The 4890-nt window shown below is 42.7% G+C and overlaps 1 non-coding gene across 1 annotated transcript; it reads left to right on the top strand.

The window, feature by feature from the left end:
* Positions 1 to 1184: 1184 nt before the first annotated feature.
* On the top strand, positions 1185 to 1322 carry LOC114808568. Its single transcript, XR_003756415.1, has one exon. It is a non-coding gene; the product is annotated as a small nucleolar RNA SNORA7 (small nucleolar RNA).
* Positions 1323 to 4890: the final 3568 nt, after the last annotated feature.

Raw genomic sequence — 4890 nt, forward strand, 5'->3', positions numbered from 1 at the left:
ATAATTATAGTACTTGTTAAGCACTTACCACGTGCCACACACCGTACTAAGCACTGGGGTAGATACAGTCAAACCCATTTGACACAATCCCTGTCCCACATGAAGTTCTCAGTGGAAGCAGAAGGGTGTAGGATTTAATCTGCATTTTACACATGAGGAAACTGAAGCACAGACAAGTCAAGTGACTGGCCCAGGGTCCCACAGCAGACAAGTGGCGGAGCCAGGATTCAAACTCAGGTCCTCTGGCTCCCAGGCCCATGCTTTTTCAATCATTCATTCATTCATTCATTCAATCATATTTACTGAGTATTTACTGATTGCAGAGCACTGTACTAAGTGCTTCGAAGAGTACAATATAATAATAAACAGACACATTCCCTGCCCACAACGAGCTAGCCATGCTGCTGCCTAAATCTTTTTCAGTGGAACACGCAAAGGAGAATGAACAACTGCAGAATGCCCCCAAAATGTTCTATGGTTAGCTAAAACAGGGTAACCATAAACAAAGTGGAAAAGAGAGGCAAATCTCAAAGTGGCAATAATAGGGACCACTAGGAAACAGCAGAAGACAAGTCAGCTTGATTTCCTTAAAAGAGAAGCCACAGAAAGGCTGTGACATCAAGAGGAAGAAAAGAAAATGGTTCCAGGCAACCTAGTAGTGAGGCACACTCTTAATATGCACAGGTTGTAGAAGGGATTGTTGGTCACACATCGGTCTTTAGCCACGCACACTTGGATAAAATTTCACTTCAGTAGCATTATCTTCAAATCCCAAAGGAATGGCTGTATATAGTACCCCAAACAAATAAGAAGCACAATAGACGGCTGGAGTTACATTCTCTCGTAGCCTATGTTTTACAGCTTCTCCGGGACACCCCACAGAATGTTAATTTGAACTTTCATCTCAAACGTGCAATCATTTTTTGTAGTGTTTTGCATGTAAGCACTGAGCTCTGTGTGGTTTGGTCCCGTAGAGAAAGAAAATATCCAGCACAGTTCATCATATCCAGCACCAGGTTCCAGAGAGTGGTGCCAGGATCTTTGATTTCTGGGAAACTGTTCATATATGTGACACGTATAGCTGTTAGTAATGCAACTGACAGTTCAGATTCAGTTGCTACTACACAAAATATGGAAATAAACAATAACCATTCCTGTAGTAATAATAATAGGATTTGTTAAGCTTCCCCTCATCGTCGCACCTGGAGAGTTTCCAGTACTCTACCAGTTTCGACTATGGGAGGGAGAGTCAAGCAGAGGTCTACCCCTTCCATTCGTAGCTTGGGCAGTGGCTAGCCAGTGGAAGGCCATCTGCTACAAGTCAAAACTCCCCTGTGCTGGGCAGCAGCGGCATGGGAGAGACCTGAGGGCAGAGACTCAAGTTTACTGCGCGGAAGGAGGCGATGGTGAACCTCTTCCATATTTTTACCAAGAAAACTCTATGGATACACTACCAGAGCGATTGCAGATGGAGAGCAGGGCATTCTGGGAGAGATATGTCCATGGTGTCGCTATGGGTTGGAGACGACTCGACAGCATAAAACGAGACATTTGTTAAGCACTTACCATGTGCCAAGTCAATCAATTGATGGTATTTATTGAGCACTTGCACTAAGCATTCTTTTATGGCATTTGTTAGGCATTTATTATGTCAAACACTGTTCTAAGTGCTGAAGTCAGTACAAGTGAATTAGGTGCATGGGGCTCATAGTCTAAGTAAGAAGGAGAACAGGTATTTAATCCCCATTTTACAGTTGAGGAAACTGAGGCATAGAGAAGTCAAGTGATCTGCCCAAGGTCACACAGCAGACAACTGGTGGAGCCAGGATTAGAATCCAAGTCCTCTGACTCCCAGATCCGGGCTCTTTCTTGGGAGAGTACGATACAGTGAGTGCTGAGATAGAAGATACTCAAATCAGACACAATCCCTGACTTACGTGGAGCTCACAGTCTAAGTGAGGGGCAGGGAGTGATAAACAAAGACAACAACAATGATGTTTCTCAAAACTACTGTCTCCAACTTTTCATTCTCGGATGGCTCCTTCCCTTCTGCCTTCACACCTCCTCAAGTCACTCCTACACGATGAAAGTCTTCACTGATTCCCTCAGCCCTCTCCAGCTATTCATCTCCCTGGTCCTTTTCCTGTCCAAACTCCTTGAAGAGATTGTATAAATCCTCTTTCCCTTTAGTTTGGATTTTCGTAATTCTGTACTCACTTGGGAAACAACGCACGTGCACACCCACACAGATGCACACACCGGAATGAAGTCACTGATGGTGATGTTTATATGTTTGTGTGTGGCTGAAAAGGCCAGGGTGGGATCAACAAAGTCCACCTTGTTGTGTTGGTGTGTGTGTGTGTGTTGTTTCCTAAGAAGGCTAGTGGCCTGGTGTCTCCCAGTGGTGAAGAGAATAAACTGACTGGCAGTCAATACATCAGTCAATAAATGCTCATTTTTTGATGAGGTCTAGAGTGTAGAGATGATGGTGGACTGCCTGAGAGCAGAAATGAAAGGTAATTTAGAAATGAACAACCCCTCTGCCACACATGCCAAGTGGGTGGCAGTTTAGTGAGAGTTCACCATTAACCTTTCCTGGCATCAACTTGTTTTTGTAAGAATCAAATGATTGCAAGAAAAGACTGTGCATTTCTAGGAGAATGAAAAGACCTGGGATGTGGGTCTGAGGAGAATAGCTGAGGGAAGGAGAAGGCACTGACAAATAGAAATTGGATTTGATAAAAACAGGCCACTCCTGCCTAAACCCCATCAGTGCCCTGCCCTGGGTCCTAGAATCATGAAAGCCACCAAGTCATTCTAGGTAAATGTATTTCCCTACAATTAATCAGTCAATCAATCAGTGGTATTTATTGAGCACTTACTGGGTGCAAAGCATTGTAATAAGCCCTTGGGAGAGTACAACAGAATTGGTAGACACACTCCCCTTCCACAACACGCTTACAGTCTAGAGGGGGAGACAGACATTAATATAAATAAATAAATTACAGACATGTACATAAGTGCTGTGGGGTCAAGGGTGGGGTGAATAAAGAGTGCAAATCCAAGGGCAAGGATGACACAAAGGGAGTGGGAGAAGAGGCTTAGTGGAGAGAGCACGAGTTTGGGAGTCAGAGGTCATGGGTTCTAATCCCAGCTCCGCCACTTATCAGCTGTGTGACTTTGGGCAAGTCACTTAACCTCTCTGTTCCTCAGTTACCTCATCTGTAAAATGGGGATCAAGACTGTGAGCCCCACGTGGGACAACCTGATTACCTCGTATCTACCCCTGCACTTAGAACAGTGCTCCTCACATAGTAAGCGCTTAAATACCAACATTATTATTATTATTACAAATACCATCATCAAATACCATCATCATCAAGAGGAAATGAGGGCTTAAGTTGGGGAAGTTCTCTTGGAGGAGGTGTGATTTTAATAAGGCTTAGAAGATGGGGAGTGTGATCGTCTGTCAGATATGAAGGGGGAGGGAATTCCAGGCCAGAGGCAGGATGTGGGCATGGTGTTGACAATGAGATGGATGAGATCATGCTAAAGTGAGTAGGTGGGCATTAGAGGAGCAAAGTGTGCAGACTGGGTTGTAGAAGGAAATCGGAGAGATGATTGAGTGTTTTAAAGCCAAAGGTAAGGAGCGTCTATTTTAATGATGAGGTGCGGGGGCAACAACTAGTTTTGTAGAAAATGATCTGGGCAGCAGAGTGAAGTATGAATTGAAGTGGGGAGAGATAGGAGGCAGGGAGATCAGGAAGGAGGCTGACGCAGTAATCAAGACAGAATAGGATAAGTGCTTAGATTGATATATTAGCAATTTGAATAGAGTTTTCACAAAGTGACATGCCCAAGCACCTTTAATCAGAGGCTATTTTTAGATGTATCATTAAATATTGACTTCTGAAGAGCACTGATTGCATCAGTTTCTTCTCAAATCTAGAATGCTTATATTTACATATTAACGTCCCCAAACTACCCCACAGTTCAAAGACTTCCAATGTCTACATCTTCAGAGTTGATGTCTCCTAGGATGAAGCGCAATCATAACGCCTCTCAAAGATGTACTGCATATTCTAAAGCACCTACCAAGCCATTCCTCCCAGGAAATTAGTTCCACATCCATCTTACAGGCTTGAGCTTTCTGCTGTGGTTTCATCTCACCCTCAGGAATGATCAAATCTCAAATCCACGAGTTCAGCTTTTCCCTTGATTTTTTGATCCCCTACTGCCCGCTTAAACTGCAAACAATGGAGAGGAGCAAATTGGTCTTTCAATATTTGATTTTCTAGAATTTCTAATAAAAAAGGGAATGATTTTGTTAATTTGACATTCATTGTTCAACAGAATTCTATGAGTTAGAAATTACCATATAAATGGTGCTATTATAAATAGAAAATAATATTTGCAAAAGCTAATAATTTGATACACCGATTTTTTTCCTTTCAATCTGCCTTTCTCCCCTGTCCTTTTAATCTTTTCATCTTTCCTTACTTTAAAATCAGCCAAGGATGGTTGCATCCATATTCCTCCACGATTAGAGTTTAGGGTAAAAATTTTGATTATAAAAAAAGCAACCCAAGAACATTTTTTTTTCCATAACTGAAATACATTTTGGGTCTCAAGTCCAAGGAAAAAGAAAAGGCAGAGGTTTTTTTGCTCCCACCAAGTAGGTTCACCCTTGGAATCAGGCTCTGATTTTAGCCCATCATGAAAATGCGCCATTTGGAGGGGTTAGGGAAAGGCGGCTAGTCACACGACAAGGGCTTCCTTTCCATCTGGAGAATGGAGGGCACATGAAATGTAGCATGACCTACACAATAGCTCAGGGTAGTACACAGCCACTTGAGGAATTAATAATTTATAAGCTATTGCTTCAGCTTT

Source organism: Ornithorhynchus anatinus, chromosome X5 (genome assembly GCF_004115215.2).
Source record: "Ornithorhynchus anatinus isolate Pmale09 chromosome X5, mOrnAna1.pri.v4, whole genome shotgun sequence".
NCBI classification, from domain to species: domain Eukaryota; kingdom Metazoa; phylum Chordata; class Mammalia; order Monotremata; family Ornithorhynchidae; genus Ornithorhynchus; species Ornithorhynchus anatinus.